General features: G+C 35.1%; 1 long non-coding RNA gene across 2 annotated transcripts; it reads left to right on the top strand.

The window, feature by feature from the left end:
- Positions 1-1,584: 1,584 nt before the first annotated feature.
- On the top strand, positions 1,585-10,241 carry LOC127517537 (uncharacterized). 2 transcript variants are annotated; one of them, XR_007931277.1, is made up of 5 exons: positions 1,585-1,704; positions 1,854-1,918; positions 3,930-3,960; positions 4,076-4,234; positions 6,918-10,241. It is a non-coding gene; the product is annotated as an uncharacterized LOC127517537 (long non-coding RNA). The 2 variants fall into 2 exon arrangements; XR_007931278.1 differs by having other exon boundaries at positions 4,073-4,234.
- Positions 10,242-20,471: the final 10,230 nt, after the last annotated feature.

Genomic DNA, 20,471 nt, shown 5'->3' with positions numbered 1-20,471 from the left:
GGTGCTAAAGACATCGTTAAAACAGTCGACGTGACTGCAATGGTTCAACCTTCATTTTATGAAGCGACAAGAATACTTTTTGTGCGCAAAAACAAAACAAAAATAACAACTTTATTCAACAGTCTTTTCTCTTCCCTGTCATTATTCTTACGCAGGTGACGCAGTAAGCACAGTGAAGGCTTCAGTGTTTACGTCCGAATGCCAGCTCAGTATTGGCCAAAGCTGATCACGTGAACAGCATGTGTGTGATGCTGACGCAAGAGCCGGCCAATAATGAGTCGGCATTCTGATGTAGAATCTTGAAGCGCTGACGTAAACAATGTATGAGAGTGACACAGAAGAGAAGATTTTCATTTTTGGGTGAACCAACCCTTTAAGATAACGTTATGTGTTTATAGAAACTGACTGAAATATTCAGTTTGACTAGCTTCTGCCTTCCCTACACATTAAGCACTTGTAGTTAATTAGAATTATTGAGTAGCTGCTTATGTAAATACACTGTAACATGAAGACTGTAATGTAAGTTGTGACATGATATCCTTCACCTAATACTGAGCATGTACAGGGCTTGATTTTCTTAAAGACACAGTTCAGTCTAATTGAATATTCATGTCATTCCAAACAGACATGTTATTTTTTTCTGTGAGAATATGTTTAAAAGCTACTGTTCAAAAGTTTGGGGTCGGTGAGATTTTTTTTTTTTACATATAATGTATTTATTAGTTTATTTTAGTTGTTATATTTTATAATTTTTTATTTCTTAATACGTAAAATGTTATCCACCTTATTCCTACGCGCCTCATGACGCTTTGCGCGAAATATGGGTGTAACTTCCGTTAAGCTGTAAACAATCAGTGAAAGGCTCGCTCTGTGAACGCAATAATACGTTGAGATGACAATATTCTACTCACCCTTCAACCATCGAACATTAAGGACATTTAAAAGTGTAAAAGCATCAGCAAGGTACTTTCAACAACAGACCATGATATCCCCAAAAGCGCGATTCTTTCCACAGCAATAACGGACGGGTTAAATATCACTTAAGTAATATATATCTGTATTATGTAACATACCAAAAACATATAAAAAATGTTCATTAACTTCAGCATGCGTGATACTATTTCAAAGTGATTTCCGCCATTTTGACAGATAATAAATTGTATTTACCTGTGAAAACAAACCTGGAAAGAGACGTGAGGATCTGAGGAGAAAAACGAGAGATTATGGGATATATCGTAAATTAAATAACGAGAACAGACCACAAATGTGCAGTATATGTTGTCCTTTTTTCATACGATTAAAGCGGAATGCAAAGGGAAAAAAGAAAATAATCACGAGGATAGAAAGCAGCGACTGAAAAGAGCTCTTGCCATAGATATTCTTGTTATAACTTGTCACGTTAAAATACCAAGCGTTACGTTATTCTTATGATGTCTGAAAATAAAACGTGAATGAAAGACTGAATGAGCTGTCAGTTAACTGACGGATAAGCTTTATTTAGGGCAAACTTATAATTTGAAATGATTCGTTTCAGTCTTTTTGAATGGAAATTCCCCAAACCGGAAGTGCCACCCATAATTCAAAACGGAGTAGGCTCGTCAGGAATAAGGAGGATGTAATAGTTATCTATTCTATACAGCAGCCCAAATCTTCTTTTATGTTCCAGGGGGAAAAAAATAACAGCATAGGCTACATGACATGAAGGTGAGTAAATAATGACTGATCTGAACAGTCAACTAAACATTTGAACTTGTTATATATGCTTACATGTTTTGTTCACTTCCCTGAACTATCTCCACCATTGTGGACGTGACACAACCTTAATGCTATTTTAAAACATGTCTGATTCAAAGTGTCTCCAGTCTCCTTTGGACAGACATAACAGAGATGAGAGAGGAAGAGCAGATGCAAGGAAAAGGTGAGAGAGGCCTGAGAGATTGGAGTCTTGAGTCACTAGTTTTAAAAATTTACTAGTTTCTTGATTCCTTTTTGCTGCCATCTATAAATAGCTGCTTCTCTCAGCTTTACAAAGAAACATGGGACATCTGTACAGGAGGACCATGTCTGCATCTCATCTCTTCGCTCCTATTAAAGTATTAAACTGCACAGCGCATGTTACTCTTTTCCCGGATGATCTGAGATAAGCTCCCTTCCAGACGTTCATTATCAGCTGTAGTTCATTTCCCTCACTGGGTCGTGCTAAACATGTTTGCCAGAGGTTCGTAATTACGCAGGCATCATTTTTTAATGAGACAGTGAGTACTGAAAAAATTCTCCTGTGATGTCTTGGAGATCGGGAAGTTGAAGGAATAGTTCATCCAAAAAAGGAAGATTTGCTCACTCTCATGTTTTTCTAAATCTGCTTTCTAAATCTAACTTTCTTTTACCTCTGCAACACAAAAGGAGCACAGAGTCCGTCAAGCTTCAAAGTGACAAAAGATATAGCCTAATAAGAAATTTAAAAAATAAGAATAAAAAAATAAGAAAAATAAAATAAAATAAATTAAATTAAATAAAATTAGATAAAAATAAAATAGATGAAAACTTTTAAATACTACTACTACTACTACTACTATTATTAATATACCAGTTTGAACAGATTTTTTAATTTAGTTATTTAGCCTACTATATGCAAGGCAAATGAAAATGACTGAACAGAATAACAAAAAAAAAAAAAAAATTATTATTTACTAGAGTACTAAAACTAAGTAAACCACATGGACACATGATGCTAGAATAAAAAATATTATATATAGCCTAATGCCATTAGTCCTCGCATGTCTTGAGATTAAAGGTGCAGTAACCGATTTCTGAGAAATGCTGTTGAAAGTGGATCGAACCGAGCACCACAACACACTTGTAGCCAATCAGCAATAGGGGGCGTGTCCACTCATGATGGGGGAGGAGAGAGAGAGAGAGAGAGAGAGAGATCTGAAAAAAGACTGTAGAAAGAGAGATGGCTGAGTGACATTACAAGAGAAGGGTTATGATCAGGCAAGAGCTTTTGGACCTGCGTTAATATTAGAAAAGCTTTCCAGCTGGAAGTCCTGAAAATGGACGCTGAGGTCACGCTCCATATGTCAGTAACATTAGTTTTGATATGTTTCACAGAAACAAGATATGCTGTTGTTGTAATTTTAGCTATAGTAACAGGTTTTGATTCTAGCGACTAACAAACTCTTGCTTGTATATACTCTTGTGTACTGTATGTATTTTGTTTTTGTTTTTCCTTGTCAATCATTTGTCATCTTTTCTTTATTTTTTCTGAAACATTATTTTGCTTCGCTTCAGCTTTCATAAAGAAACATCCACTCTTGCATTGCGTGTTTGTTCATTTTGGGGGCGGAGCAATGAAGGGAGGGGCGTGTTTGTTTGGGTCGATCTCAAATGTCAATAGTGTTTCTCAGAAATTGCTTACTGCACCTTTAAGTTTGTCACAATACCAAAAATTCAGGTATTGCCATACCGCAGTGGTTTAAAAATTCTCAACATAGCAAAAATGAATACGCTATTAAATGTAATTTAATTTACGTTTTATTATTTGAATTTCAGGCTTTTTAATTTAATTAAATTATGTTTTGAATTTCAGTCTTTTGTACTGTATGATTTTAGAAACCTTAAAATATAGCGCCTGAGTCCTACAGGCTTTATTCATGGTGTCTTTTTGGTAACACTTTATTTTACAGTGTCATTGTTACATATGTTACATAATAACTATAAATTATGCATAATTACATAAAACTAACCCCAAACCAAATCCTAACCCTATAGTAAGTACATGTAGTTACTTAATATTACTCAGTGCTTAAATGTATAATTACAGTGTAACAAAGACACCTTAAAATAAAGTCTTTTTTCTCTCTCAACATACTCGGTCCCCATTCACTGCATGCAGAAGTATTTAAAATTCTTCATTTTGTGTTTCACAGAAGAAAGCAAGTCGTTTGGAACAACACAATGGTAAGTAAGGGATGATAATAAATAAATAATTTCTGAGTGAACTATTCCCACATTTTAATGCAAACCTCCATCAGTTAGCCTATGGTTGACTCTTTGTCTTTGTGCCCTCAAGCAGGTGTGGTGTAAAACACTGGAAAAGGATGCATTGACTCTTCCCATCTGAACGTCAGTGTGTAAGAAAATCTGCCGGATGGGACGCATATCGTGTCATTGCAGCAGTGTGATAGGACACAGGAAAAGGAAAATCCTCTTAATCGAGGCTGGATGAATCGAGGTACTGTAGGTCAAAATCCGTTCTTGGAGAACCGTTTATCTGAGTCTAAATCGAGAAAGGACAAGAAATCTATCTTGAAAAGGCTCCATTTTTGTGCCAACTGATCCTATACGTCAGTCCAGGAGAGATAGTGAGGAGCCTTGTCTTGAGTTTTGATATGAAGACTCTTTATAGTCACAGATAGTGATAATGACTGAAACCTTTTATTGTGCTTAAAAACCAATAAGGTAAAAGTTCATTTTATGTAAATCATCGGCATCTTATCTTATGCTACTTTCCATTCAGTCATTTGAAGTAGGATTTTCTTACTTTAATTTCAACCGTAGGGGTAAATCTCATAAACTGTCTGGGTCATATTTCATGGCAAATCATTATTTTTTTATGACAATTGATCTGTAAATATTCATTGATATTGATTGATAAAATCCCAATTTGGTGGATGCATGTTTTTTATATATATATATATATATATATATATATATATATATATATATATAATATATATATATATATATAATGTGCCTCCTGTATGTCTTTGTAGCTGCATCTGTGTTGTGTACGTCTGTGCACTTTGTTGTTTCTTCGTTGTTTCTGAAGAACTACGTTGTTTGGCGGAAGAATACATTTGTTATCAGGGCTGTCGCTAGCTGGGTGAAAGATGGTGATGATTCTAGGGGACATCTCCACTCCCCCAGAACGCAAAAGGGGAAACACCCTAAATCTACTGTAAACCACGGCTTCTTGGGGCTTATTGCTTTATTTTAATGAATTACTGAAAGAGAAGTGTCTGCACACATTTGTTCAAATTCTGTTGGATTTTTCTAGTAGGACGTTTCAGCTCTTGGATTCACGTTGATTCAGGATTCATATCTTTGTTTTTATATGTGTTAGGCCTATTTAATGGATTCAATGACAACATGAATGTTTTTACTTATATTAGCAATGTCTGTGTAGTGGAGCCAAACATTGAAATTTGGTTCATCAGTTAAGTTTTCATTTGTTAACATTAGTTAACTACATTGTTACATGAACTAACAATGAGAAATACTTTATAGGTATTCATTAATGTAATTTCAACATTTACTAAGATATTATTAAAATTAAAACTTGCATCTTTAATATTCTTTTATGAGCTAACATGAACCATGAATAGTTTTTAAACTAACTTTAAAGGGTTAGTTCACCCAAAAATGAAAATTCTGTCATTAATTACTCACCCTCATGTCGTTCCACACCCGTAAGACCTTCGTTCATTTCAGAATACAATTTAAGATATTTTTCATAAAATCCGATAGCTCAGTGAGGCCTCCATTGCCTTCAATGCCCAGAAAGCTACTAAAGACGTATTTAAAACAGTTCATGTGACTACAGTGGTTCAACCTTAATGTTATGAAGCGACGAGAATACTGTCAAACTGCCAAAGTCACGCCCCCCAGTGGTGAACCATTGAAATTTCAAAACACTTATGACGTAACGAAACCTCGTTTACTGAAATCACATGACTTTGGCAGTTTGATACGCGCTCCGAACCACTGATTCGAACAAAAGATTCGTAAAGCTTCGAAGCTTCATGAAGCAGTGTTTTGAAATCGCCCATCACTAGATATTGTTGAATAAAGTCGTTATTTTGTTTTTTTTGGTGCACAAAAAGTATTCTCATTGCTTCATAACATTAAGGTTGAACCACTGTAGTCACATGAACTGTTTCAAATACATCTTTAGTAGCTTTCTGGGCATTGTAAGTGTTAATTGTCTTGCTGTCAATGGAGGCCTCACTGAGCCATCGGATTTCATCAAAAATATCTTAATTTGTGTTCTGAAGATGAACGAAGGTCTTACGGGTGTGGAACGACATGAGGGTGAGTAATAAATGACAGAATTTTCATTTTTAGGTGAACTAACCCTTTAACAAAGACCTATTATGCATTTTTATATTTTTAGCTTTCTTTATTGTGTAATGTTGCTGTTTGATCATGAAAAATGTCTGCAAAGTTACAAAGCACAAAGTCACTCCAAAGGGAGTTATTTTCTATATCATTAGGCACTGTTTCTGAACTCCCTGAAACGCCTCGATTGTAGTCTTGAGTTTTCTGAAAACGTACACGTTACAATATTTCTCATTTAAATCCCGCCCCAAGGCATATGCAAAAAAATTGTTAAATTGAGTTAGTAGTGTGTTGAAACTCGTGTTAACTAATGGGACATTATTGTATAGTGTTACCAATTATTCTCATACATAAAAAATTGGAAAGATCAAAGAGGTAGGAACTGTCTTAAAACACTGCTTTGAATACAGCTTTAAAACAGTGTTTATAAAACGTAATAAAAGATATCTCGCACAGTTCAAATTCAGCAGACCACATTTATGAATATGTTTGTTGGTAAAAACAAAAGTTTTTCAGATTCCTCCATGATCCAGATGGCGTTTTGTGTGTGGATTTTAAAACTGCAGCCTGTCGGTTCTGAAACAAAAGGCTGCCCGCACACTCACCGTCCAAAATGAATACCGACAATCTGATTCGGCTTAATCTCCGAATCCCAAACCCACACGCTCCGTCAGCAGCTCTGGAGGTGTCAGTCTTTGCAGCATCTCCTAATCCTCTGTTTTGTGCGCCAGCGGTTAGCTTGCTTGTTGACTGTTGACTGTAAGGATGTTGTTGAATGTATTTCTTTCTCTCTGAAGGAAGGAGGGCCTCATCGCTGGATGGAATTTCAGCTCTTGGCTCGTCATCTCTGAAGTGGCCAGAGATTATCTGTTTGTTTGGGGTATCGATCCGACACTTGAGCCTGCTCGTTGGAACCGTATACACGTTCAGATGGGACTTTCACCGGGGTTAAATTCGGACCTCAGAGGCCCCGCGGCTTAACCGTGAACGACAACATTTATAACTTAATGACAACTGTTTTGGAGTCCGCACGGGATGACTAATTCAACTCGATGGTCAATTTTACCACACAGAAGTGCCCTCTTCAGTTCTCCTCTCCATATGGGCTGTTCACCCTGTCCAATTCATTAGCCACTCTGGGCTCTTGTAAAACCATGTCCCGTGATGCACTGGTGCAGAGCTTCTATTGATGGTGACAGTCCATTAAATTCTTCATCAAGAGGCGGTTCGATGCCCAGAACTCCTCGTTTAAACATAGTACTGCCTGGCCAGAGCAACCAGCCTCTGTTTACCTCTAAACCAAACAGCATTTTGTTATTGTTCAGGGTGCAGAGCAATGCTGCGTGGTGACTATGACTATTTTAAAAATACCACTTACACTGCAAAAATAGCTTTTTAATACATTTTTGATTAGGTTTTATTTTTGACTTGTTTTCCAGTGCAAAAAACAAAAAAATCAGTGTAGCAAGATGCATAAGATGTTAAGACTTGTTTTCAAAGAATGTATCTTTAATACTGCACTTGCAGATATTTTCCACTTGTTTTGCATATAAACAAGTTAAAAACAAGTGGAAAAACTTGCTAGAGCAATAAGACAATACTCTTATATTCAAGATGCAGTCTATGAAAACGCTTAATGTCTTAAGCAAAGTTGCTTCTCGACAATATTTTAGTATTACTTTTAATGGCATTTGTTAATATTTTGAATTTCCCTTTATTTTTATATTTTCAGTTTTGATTGTGTTTTTAGTTTAAGTTTTAGTAATTGTGTAACTCATTTTTATTATTCTATACTCAGTTTTTAATGTTTATATTTAGTTTTAATTTATTTTTAAATTCAGTTTTAGTTAGTTGTTTTAGTACTTCAACTTATTTTATTTCAGTTAATTTCCAAGATAACACTTTAATATTTTCCCCTAATTTTTTAAGTTTTTGTAAGCTTAAGTTTTTCATGTAATATTTATATTTTCTTTATTTTAATTAACAAAAATGATTTTTTAATAGCTTTAGTTGTAGTTTTAGTGAACAATACAAACTGTTTCTCAAAAGAATTAATGTAAAATAATTTTTAGACATTTTTTAACTGGAAAAACAAGATAAACATGCTCATTAAGAATAGTATTTTTCCAGTGTTTCAGTTTATTAGTTTCAGGCATACCCGAGTTACATTTTCAAATAAGTAGCATGTTACTATTCTATTTATGGGTCAGTGACATGACGGGTCATTTTTTTGTCCAAAGGCCTTAATAATAATAAAAAAGATATGACATCCAATGTATGTAAGGTAGTACAACTAGATCTGTTTTATTTAATCCAAAAGGTTTTAATTATATTTTGCTACATATAAAGGTGTTTTAAAGATTTTGAAGTGTCAAAAGGTCATTCGGTTTAACCGTCCAAAGGCCGATACAGCCATTTAATTCATGATTAAAATATCTTAGAATGTAATAAATGTATATATTTTTTATTCTGGCATGATTGTATAACATCATATATCAACATAGTGCAAAATGGTATTAAAATTATGTGTAGAAGTTGTTGCTTTGTTATGAGAAAAAATGTCTGGAAAAATTTATTTAATTGATGTCATTCGGAGTAACCAATATAAAGCGACCATTTTGGATCAAGTCATGCGGTCAATATCATGTGACAGGATGTGACATCATTCAGACGCCTGCAAAGGACCACATGGTTGTGAAGCAAAGTAAAAAAAAAAAAAAAAAAAAATCACTAGTGAAATTCATGTTTTCACTTCCTCCTACACATGTCCTGAAACATCAGGTCATTCGGTACAACCGCTATAATGCATGGAAAATTTTGTAATATGTTAAAAACTTGTACTAAATATAAAATGTTTGATTGTCCTTTTGCTAGCTAGCTAGATATCAACCTGTTAGCATTGTTTAAAAATATCGTCATTCGGTATAACCAAAAGTGTAATTTGGTAAAACCGAAATTTTGGTTAAACCGAATGACTTTTTTGGTGACAAGTTTTGTCCATCTTGTAAAAAAATGACAAAAGCAGTGCTAATTGATTATAAAAAACACATAATCTCATTGTTAACACTTACTAAATTTAAAATTAATTTAGTCTCCATTATGATTTTTACACTTTTAAAAACCTTATTCGTGAATTACCCTTTTTTAATTTAAAGAGATAGTTTGCTCTAAAATGCAAATTCTGTTGTTATTTACCTTGTATTGTTCTAAATTGATATGTCATATATGTATGCGTTGCTCTTGCCATGCAGTCTTCTATAGTCAAACAATGTCTTTTATTAGGGGTAATGCATTCATATGCTTTTTCTGCTTTTTCACTGTAACACATGCTTTTTCTTTTAAAAGTGATGAGTTTGGGAAAGGAATCTCTTTATGCAACCAAAAGCAGAGGAGAGTGTTGATCTTTTGAAAACAGTCATTATTTTTGCCATTCAATTGAGTGATGCTAAGAAATTATGCACATTAATATGACTTTCACTGCCTTTTCTTCAAAATTTCTTTTTTTTTAGGCTCGCACTGCATGTCCCATTGCAATGATGAAGATTTCTGTGACAGGATTCGACAAACACTAAACCCTTTTTTGCATCAGGCAGCAGCAGTGGAAGATTAAATTGCGTTGTGGCAGTGGCGGCACAGTCAGTTCGTGGCTTCATCCATTATCAATCGTCTACTCGAGGCTTAAGAAAGGTTGACATGCCACAGCCAGACATGATAATGAAAGAGATACTGATCTGTGCTGACGAGGGGTCAGTGAACGGCCCTGAATGGGTTCATATTGATTACATGATCTGCCTTTTCATGCTACATCGTGCTGTCCTGAAAAAGTTGATGTTGCACTTAGACGAAATGTCCACTGCAAACAAAATAAAGCTCATGATTCCTATTACAGGCAGAAGGTAAGATGGATGGTTCAGGTCATGCTACTGATGCGCAATTGGATGCTTCAACCCCACTGACATTCATATAATAGGCACGTCCAAGACATTATTCCAAAACAAATCATGGCTTGACCAGAAACCGCTCTCAGATTACTAAGCCGTTTATACAATCAAAGTAGCTGATATGTGAGCCACTACAATACTTGACCCAGTTTCCAATGGCGGTATGAAAATGTGCACAGATTTTCCTTCCTGCATTGTCATGTCTAATTGCGTCAGTTGAAGGTTGTGGACAATCCAAAAGGTCTGTGACCTGTTTAAGCCATTTTTTTGGCATGTTTAAAGAAGAGCGCTCCATAACAACCGGAGCGTTTTAGTAAACAGTTGTCAGAAACAATCAAGTAATTGGCCCTGAAACTTCCTTACTGTCTGATGTCATGGAGTTAAATTAGCTTTATCGTCTATGAGGGCCCTTACAGTGGTTCATCTCACAGATATAAGTGGTTGTTTTTATCTATTGTCCACTAACGGCCTGAAGAGCTGGCTTTCTCAAACTAAGTTTTTCTGTAGATTTCAAAATGATTATTTTTCATAATGGAAGGAGAAGCTTGCTTGGATTGGCAAGGTCTTGTGTAACTCTTTATGGTCTGATGTTGCCATATGTGTTTGTTCTCATTCTTACTCACTGTTAGAGGGTTAGTTCACCCAAAAATGAAAATAATGTAATTTATTACTCACCCTCATGCTGTTCCACACCCGTAAGACCTTCGTTTATCTTTGGAACACAAATTAAGATATTTTTGTTGAAATCCGATGGCTCAGTGAGGCCTGCATCGCCAGCAATGACATTTCCTCTCTCAAGATCCATTAATGTACTAAAAACACATTTAAATCAGTTCATGTGAGTACAGTGGTTCAATATGAATATTATAAAGCGACGAGAATATTTTTGGTGCGCCAAAAAAACAAAATAACGACTTATATAGTGATGGCCGATTTCAAAACACTGCTTCCTGAAGCTTCGGAGCGTTATGAATCATGATTCGGATCGTGTGTCAAACCGCCAAACTGCTGAAATCACGTGACTTTGGCGCTCCGAACCTCTGATTCGACACGCTGATTCATAACGCTCCGAAGCTTCAGGAAGCAGTGTTTTGAAATCGGCCATCACTATATAAGTCATTATTTTGTTTTTTTTGGCGCACCAAAAATATTCTCGTCGCTTTATAATATTAATATTGAACCACTGTACTCACATGAACTGATTTAAATATGTTTTAGGTACATTAATGGATCTTGAGAGAGGAAATGTCATTGCTGGCTATGCAGGCCTCACTGAGCCATCGGATTTCAACAAAAATATCTTAATTTGCGTTCTGAAGATTAACGAAGGTCTTACGGGTGTGAGTAATAAATGACATTATTTTCATTTTTGGGTGAACTAACCCTTTAAGAACAAAATTGTGTAATAATGTGCTTTTTACAGGTGGGGCCTCCATGGATCGGACTTGTTTGTTTGGCACATCCCACAGATGCTCGATTGGATTGAGATCTGGGGAATTTGGAGGCCAAGTCAACACCTCAAACTCATTGTTGTGCTCCTCAAACCATTCCTGAACCATTTTTGCTTTGTGGCACTGCGCATTATCCTGCTGAAAGAGGCCACAGCCACCAGGGAATACCGTTTCCATGAAAGGGTGTACATGGTCTGCAACAATGCTTAGGTAGGTGGTACGTGTCAAAGTAACATCAACATGGATGACAAAACCCAAGGTTTCCCAGCAGAACATTGCCCAAAGCATCACACTGCTGGCTCGCCTTCTTCCCATAGTGCATCCTGGTGCCATGTGTTCCCTAGGCACCCCAGACACACATGCACCCGGCCGTCCATGTGATGTAAAAGAAAACGTGATTCATCAGACCAGGCCACCTTCTTCCATTGCTCCGTGGTCCAGTTCTGATGCTCACGTGCCCACTGTTGGTGCTTTCGGCGGTGGACAGAGGTCAGCATGGGCACCCTGACTGGTCTGCGGCTATGCAGCCCCATACGCAACAAACTGCGATGCACTGTGTATTCTGACACCTTTCTATCAGAACCAGCATTAACTTCTTGAGCTACAGTAGCTCGTCTGCGGGATCGGACCACACGGGCCAGCCTTCGCTCCCCACGTGCATCAACGAGCCTTGGCCGCCCATGACCCTGTCGCCGGTTCACCACTGTTCCTTCCTTGGACCACTTTTGATAGATACTGACCACTGCAGACCGGGAACACCCCACAAGAGCTGTAATTTTGGAGATGCTCTGACCCAGTCATCTAGCCATCACAAATTTGGCTCTTGTCAAACTCGCTCAAATCCTTGTGTGTGTGTGTGTGTGTGTGTGTGTGTGTGTGTGTATGTATATGTATATGTATATATATAATGTTATAGATATAGATATAGATGATAGACAATTAAATAATAATGAAAAATATAAATGTTTCCATATGGCAGTTTTAAAACTGCTGTGATGCATTTCTTGTTTGTAATTTTAATAGATACTGGCATTGATTATATTACTGCAGTTGTTTATTTGGAAGTGTTTATAGTAATATTATTGAACTTATGCATAAATGTCACAATTCTGATTTATGCTTCATGTCTTCAGAAAAGGCCAGAAGAAGAGTGCACTACTGATTCTAACAATATGGATGAGTCAGGCTTTTAAGAACATTAATTAAAGATAACTGATAATGATTCACTCAATTTGAGTTTGTAGGAGTTCCAAGTTCCAAAGGAGTTTTAAATATCAGTCGATAAAACAGTTGGATGGATGGATGGATTGATAAAGGAATAGATGGATGGATGGATTGATGAAGGAATTGATAAATTGATGGAGGAATAGATGGATGGATTGTTTGAAATAATTGGGTTTTATGGTTTTACTTTGAATGCAGCTCTAAAATAAATGTTTATAAAATGGATCATTTCGATCCTGGCCTCTGATTGGCCAGTATAACTTTCCAGCCGTGCTGAGCAATACCTATATAAAATCAAAGACGTAAAGTACATCTAAAGAAAACATCTGTTACGATTTGTGAGTCTTGTAACAACCCTGACCTCAGTGTAGACCTTCAGAAGTAGGATGTCTAAATTGTTTTTCCCCCTCTACAATCAGATGTAGAAAAAAGAAGGAACAGGAAAAATAGAAGGACTTCACCGTGGACTATTACCCAGCAGTCCATGCGTAGGCTTTAAGGAGGATGGTGAGGGCTGAGGGTGGCGTTTGGGGCAAGGTAGGATATGTTTGACCACCTTCTGTAAATGTTCTGTTTTGCTATCAGAGCCACATCCAATGTCAGATTTACCTGACCCAAAATGCTATGAAACAATAAGTGAAAATTGCTTGGTCACTTTACATCCCACTTTCTGTCGAAGTGGCCGTTTCATACCAGAATCTCATGCTGATATGAAGCTAGCCTTCAAACGGCACTTCACTCTCAAACTCTACCAGTGTCCGCTGTTTCCGCATTGACGTTTTGCTGTAGTGAATAAAAATGATGGAGGAGAAATATAGAGGGGGCAAACGAGAGTGGCCATTAAAAGAAGGCAATCTATGGGGTAATAGGAATCATTATAGAGTCATAATGAATAAATAATGTTTCTTTCCTTTATATTCAGCTCTCTCCCCCTCTCTATCTCTATGTCAATACTCGACTCAGCAGGGTTTCCTCACGCTAGCTTTCGGTCTGTCCTGGAAAGGGGGGGCGAGGGTGGCGTAATTGAAATCTAATCAAGTTGATGAGTCAAGAGAGGAGAACTTGCATGAGGAAAACACTCTTTCGAATGAGAAAAAGATAAGGGCTGATGGGAAAACGAAGTGATTTTTCACTGGAGTCAGTATGGTGGAGTGTCTGCGAGGATTTTTTTAGCCTGCTAATGTACATCATTATAAAAACATCTGAATCACCGGAGAAGAAATAACCCTTGTTCTGTTAGAAAGATCTGAACCATGGCAACTAAAACCGACATCTTTGGCAACTTTGTCTGTGTACTAAGAATAAATGTTAAGGACAATAATGTCATGCTTTTCTACATTATCTCTGAAAAGAATGTGCACATTAAGGCAAATAGAGATAAAGTTTAAGTAGGTTTACTTTTCCAAGTTTTGTTTTAAGTCTCCCCAGTTGTTTTTTTCTTTTTTTCTTTTTTTCTCTAAAGGATCTTGTTGAGTTGCACTCAAAGCACTTTCCATTGCTTTGCCATTAACAACGGAAACATGCTGTCAAATGTTATTAGGCAGGGAGCTTATCTGCACAACATTCAGTAAAATATCCCGACATCCCAGAATGTACATCATATCCCATGCTAGATTATTACGTTTTGTTCATATAACAAGCTAGCTTACACAAATTACTTGTTTTTGCCAACATACAAGTTATTTCAGAAGTTTGTTCAGAAGCCCTAACCATAAGTATTAAAATTTGTGCTGTGTGCTATGTACATGAAAGATACATCAAATTATATTGTATGTCTTGTAAATATATTTTATGTAATATTAATTATAATGTTTGCATTGCAGATGATAAAGCCCACAGATTTACATTTGAGGGAGGGACCTGAGTCATATCTGGAGACCAGAATATCAAAGATTTGGGGATGGAGTCTCGTTGTGGACCAGTAAGTAACCTTCTCGCAACCACATGGCAGCCTGCTAAAAACCACTGAGAACACCTTAGCAACCACATGGCAACCACCCAGAACACTCTAACACTGTGGTGGAGAGTTTTGCACAGGCATATATTTTCCACTTAAAATCTAGTAGTAACTAAGTAAAATAAGACATTGAAATTACAGAAAGATTGTGAAAGCATTTTGCACTGTTTGAAAGATGTCCATTATTATTCATTATGCTGTCAAGAAGTAACAATAATTTTTAGAAAGAGTGGTATATTGATTGAAATTATAATTACCATAATTTAATAATAAAATGTATCATTATAATAATTAACATTTGTATAATTATATTTTATAATTATTTAGAAATTATATAAATTATAAAATTATATAAATTATTTTTATAATTATATATAAATAAATAAAATTATAAAATATAATTTTACAAATTGTTTGGAAACATTAAAATTTTTTTGTGTTTTAGAAAGAAGTCTCTTATGCTCACCAAGGCTACATTTATTTAATAAAAAATACAGTAATATTTTGAAATATTATTATAATTTAAAATAATTGTTTTCTATGTTAATACATTTAAAAGTGTAATTTATTTCTGTGATGCAAAGCTGAATTTTCAGCATCATTACTCCAGTCTTCAGTGCCACATGATCCTTCAGAAATCATTCTAATCCTGATTTGCTGCTCAAGAAACATTTCTTATTATTAGTGTTAATTAATACTAATATTTTTGTTAATCAAGGATGCATTAAATTGATCAAAAGTGACAGCGAAGACATTTATAATGTTACAAAAGATTTATATTTATTAAATGCTTTAAAAAATTGAATTAATAAATGTAATAAAAACAAATAAATGCTGTTCATTGAACTTTCTATTCATCAGAGAATCCTGAAAAAGTATCACCATTTCCACAAATGTTAAGCAGCTGTTTTCAACTTTGATAATAATAATCAATATTTTGTCGGCAGCAAATCAGCATATTAGAATGATTTCTGAAGGATCATGTGACACTGAAGACTGGAGTAATAATGCTGAAAATTCAGCTTTGATCACAGGAATAAATTGTGTGTATGTATCATGTATGCCTGTATAAATATATATGTACACATCTTAATTATATATACATAATCTTAATTATGTCAGATAACACTTAAGCAAAACATGGTCAGGTCAAAGTGTCTGAATAATTTTTGGTTCCAAATTCTTATCAATTTTTACTGGTAGTCCACTGTATGAAGAGTTTTTGGGAATAATATGTCACAGTTTACTTTATTTTGCTATCCTCACTTACATAAATGAACTATAGTGTCCTGTACCCACTAGTAAACTAGTAATATATATATATATATATATAGGTATACAAAATATACTTAAAAATTAATTTTAAACAATTATAATATATAGTAATTCTAAAATAGAATTATACAAATACATACTGTATATACATAAAAATTTACACTGGAAACAGTGGTTAGTATGGTAAATAGGGGTTAATATGTGATGATGGTATGTGCTTTAGTAAAGCTCCCTGTGACAAGCAAACACTGCTTCAGTAGAGAGCTGACCCTCAAATGAAGAGTCCCTCCAGGGAGGTAAAAATGTGACATGCAAGCGAAAGTTTATGTGTTCCCCTGCTCCCAGAGTCCTCAGTGCCGCCCATCGCTCATTCACAGCACACGATAACAGTCCCTGTAATAACATCAGCAGCAGGCCTGGCGCTTTTTATCTGCATAAAAGTGTGGACTACACACATCCATCAATTAGATTGTTTTGGAGGGCAGAGTGAAACTCCAGCGGCATTGCAGCGAAGATTAAACTTTTATTAAAGATGCATATTCCTTGTTTTTGTGCCTAAATATGTACTGCCGGTCAAACTCAGACTTGTATGTCCGTTTTAGTGCATGGATCATTATTACTAATTCTATGTATTGTATATAGTAAAATACTACTAGCTGTGCATTATATTTGCTTTGAAATATGATGCAACAGCTTCCTAATATCACATATAGAAGATACTCAAGTGAGTTTAGCAATAACCAAGCGTTCCTCGAGTTGAAACTAATTGACATTTATATATACGTTTACTCCTTTTAGCTACTTTGTCCCATGGCATTTTATTGTGTTACACTATTATTAATTTTCCATGCAAATGCATCTGATGCCATTCAAATTGGACCAATTTCAGGCATCTTAGTGGACAGGATGTGACACAAACATTGGATTCAGATGTAAAGGCAGCAACAGCATTTTTGTCGGTTTTGTTTGAATTTTCTATGTGCTGAAGGAATAAAAATATCAGTTAATGTGAGAATACTGACTATTTAGTTAATGTGAGTATGCTGACTATTTAGCAAAGTGGACACAATGTTTTCAATAATGATTCACTAGCTGTGGAAAATGATTTTTGCTGTGGGCTCCGGGGTAATCTACTTACTATGCAGCACCAGCTCAGAATGAAAAATAGTCAAATACAACTGTACCTTGTTTTTAAAGATGTTTCAGTAAAGACCAACACACTTCACTGGCATTTATTTTATTTAAGCGGTGTTTTCTACTGGTGCCTCTTCCCGTCTGTTTATCTTGGTGACGGTGAAGACAGTCTGACTTTTATAGGGTGAGGGTTGAATGTGTTTTAGTGGTAGAGTTCTGCAGTTGTCGCATAAATGGATCCAGTGTGTTGTGCTGGTTGTCTTCCCAGAGGACTAGTAGATTTAGAAGGCTGTGCTCTGAATTTTAAGCATGCTGTCAAATGCTATCTCGACTATATTCCTGATCTCATATTTGAGGCTTTTAACTGGTAAGTTTGGCAGAATTTTTACCCTTTTCTGAGTTGCGAGCTTTCACATTTCATTTCTCAATAGTGTCTGCACTGATGCTCTGACTGCCACACAAATATATTATGGACAGTAAACTGGATTTGAGAATGAGTACTTGCTTCTTAAAGAGCGATTTTGCTCAAGCTTATAACCTTACCCATCTAGTATGTCGTACTGGTGCACATCCATTAGTGATGATGGTGTAGTAGATATCACTAATAGTAGTGTGGTGTGTGCAAAAGGCCGCTTTAAATACATAAAAGATAATAATAATTATATAAAATCTGAATATATTAATAATGATTTTAATTAGAAATATGAATTAAAAGGCTGTTGCAACCATATTAAATACACTGCTTCAGTATCCCTCAAGTATTTAATATAAAGAAGTTTAATAATAACACAGAATACACATTGTATCACTATAAAAAAAAAAACGCTGAAATAATATAAATGTTTGTCATACAGACCCATCACAAATGTAATTCATATATTTATAGGCTATAAATATATTACAGATATTTTAATGGGTCTGTATGACAAACATTAACATTAGTATACAGTAGTATATACAGTCAAACCAAAAATTATTCAGACATTTTCGATATTTTTGATATATTTTTACTGGTGGGTACAGGACACTATAGTTCATTTATGTAAGTGAGGATAGCAAAATAAAGTAAACTGTGACATATTATACCCAAAAATTCTTCATACAGTGGACTACCAGTAAAATTGATCATTTTTCAGACACTTTGACCTGACCATGTTTTGCTGAAGTGTTATCTGACATAATTAAGATTATTTTTTCTGACACAGTTTAACTCTGAGATCTTGTCGTATTTTATTACCATTTTTTTTTTTAAACTATAGTGAATAAACTGTATTAATGAATGAAATGTTCAAGGTGTCTGAATACATTTTGGAATATATATATATATATATATAAATATACTGTATAATGATATTATTATATATATATTAAAATATAATGATAATGATATATATTATAATAGGCCTATATTTATATAACTGTATTATGATTTAGCATTTTGCAACAATTTTTTACCGTGATAATGCGCTGAAACATTTTAGGACGTCACTGGTTATAAAATCATGATGTTTATGTATGTTTCTTTGGAGGTGAATTTTAGAAGGTTGCGAAATGTCATCACTGTTATAATTAGGTATAATATTACATATGCATTGACTTTCTAGGTTTTTGACTCTTGAGGAGCCTTCCCAGTATGCTACAGTAGACGTGGATGTGTTCGTGTATTCAACTTCTACTCTCTAAATTTTGATGGTCCTGGACTATTCCCACACCTCATTGACCTCCGGTAAGATATGAAAATTGATATTTACAATACAGTAGATTTCACAGTAAAAGCTTAGATTCTTTTATTGCTTCACAATGATACATTTCTAAATGTGAGCTGCTGTTATATGTAATTATTAAGCCATATTTAGTGGAAAAATAGTGTTAGTATTTATATACTTTAAGCAAGTGTTTTGCTATGCTGTGTGTATCAGAGGGATATAACAGTATAATTTACTCAGTCATATTGATAGGTTTGATTTCAGTTGCGTTGAGGTACATTTAGCATACCTTTTTAGCATCTTACAGTATTTTGGCCTCTGTTGTGGAGTGAAGTATTCCAGTAAAGTGCAGAGACATGCAGGAAAGCTTTTCCCCATCTTCTTCAATCATTCATAGAAAGACACCAGAAGTATGACGCAACGGCTCTCACTGTAATTTCAGCCTCTCCAACAATAATTCATTTCTCCATATGTGAAGTAACTAAAGTTTTTTTTATTGTTTCTGTTATGAAGGAAATACCCTCATTCCATAAAAGCCTTGTTGTGGATTGAATTGATATTTTTGATGGTCTTCTGTGGAACATATAAAAAGAAATGTTGGTTACACTTTATTTTACAGTGCCGTAGTTACATTGTAATTACTCAAATAAGTACTGAGTACTATTAATTAACTACATGTACTTACTATAGAGTTACAGTTAGGGTTTGATTTAGGGTTAGTTACTTGTAACTATGCATAATTTACTGTTATTACTATAGTAAGGACATGTAGTAACGTGCAACTACGACACTGTAAAATATAGTGTTACAGAAATGTTAAAGAATGTTACAATAAGCCCAAGCTTTCAAGCTCCAAAAAAGGACTAAAATTCGTATTCTTGCATGTAGTTTGAAGTATGAAAGAGATTATATTTTCAGTGAATAAAGAGTTAAATTTGGTTCTTTACTTTCCACAAAGCAATCTAATGAGTTGTGATGACTTTTTGGTGTGCTTATGGTGTCCTTTTTTAAGCTTAACATCCCTGGATAACCATTTCTACCTATTTATCATGTACGACAGAAAGTCATACCGGTTTTGGGATGACATGATGGTAAGTGTGAGTTGACAGAATTTCATTTTTGGGTGAACTGTTTCTTTAACAGACTTTGAGAATCTGTCACACTGTCACCCACGAAGCAGAAAAAATTGGTTAATTAGAGTTAGAAAAATATACAAAACAAGTCCAATTAATATAACATGTCATTTATTAATATGTTGAACACAGTAATGCATTGCAGTTAACGCATGGTCAGTTCATTTGCTTTAGTTAATGTGAACTTTCGATCATTTCTGAGATGTCCCATGGGAGTCTCAGGAAGTGGAAATTGACATTCACTCAGAAAATTCAAAGATAGAAACAATCCTGAGGTCTCGTTCATGTACTGTAGCCTTTTTTTTTTTTCACCTTTCTTCTGGATCTTTGTGAAATCAGTAAATTATTAATGTTTTTGTACAGATCTGCTCTTGTACTCCATGCACTACCACTCTTCTGTTCACCGTGTGTCCCTACATGAAGCAAAATTTCACATTGTAGTCTGTATTAATCTCATTCTGATGAGGCAAAATATGTAACTCAGCATCTGAAATATCCAATTTAAAATGTTGCCTTATTTGCTATTCTTG

Source organism: Ctenopharyngodon idella, chromosome 8 (genome assembly GCF_019924925.1).
Source record: "Ctenopharyngodon idella isolate HZGC_01 chromosome 8, HZGC01, whole genome shotgun sequence".
Lineage (NCBI taxonomy): Eukaryota > Metazoa > Chordata > Actinopteri > Cypriniformes > Xenocyprididae > Ctenopharyngodon > Ctenopharyngodon idella.
The sequence above is the reverse complement of the archived record's forward strand: the minus strand, read 5'-3'. Positions and strand labels throughout refer to the sequence as shown.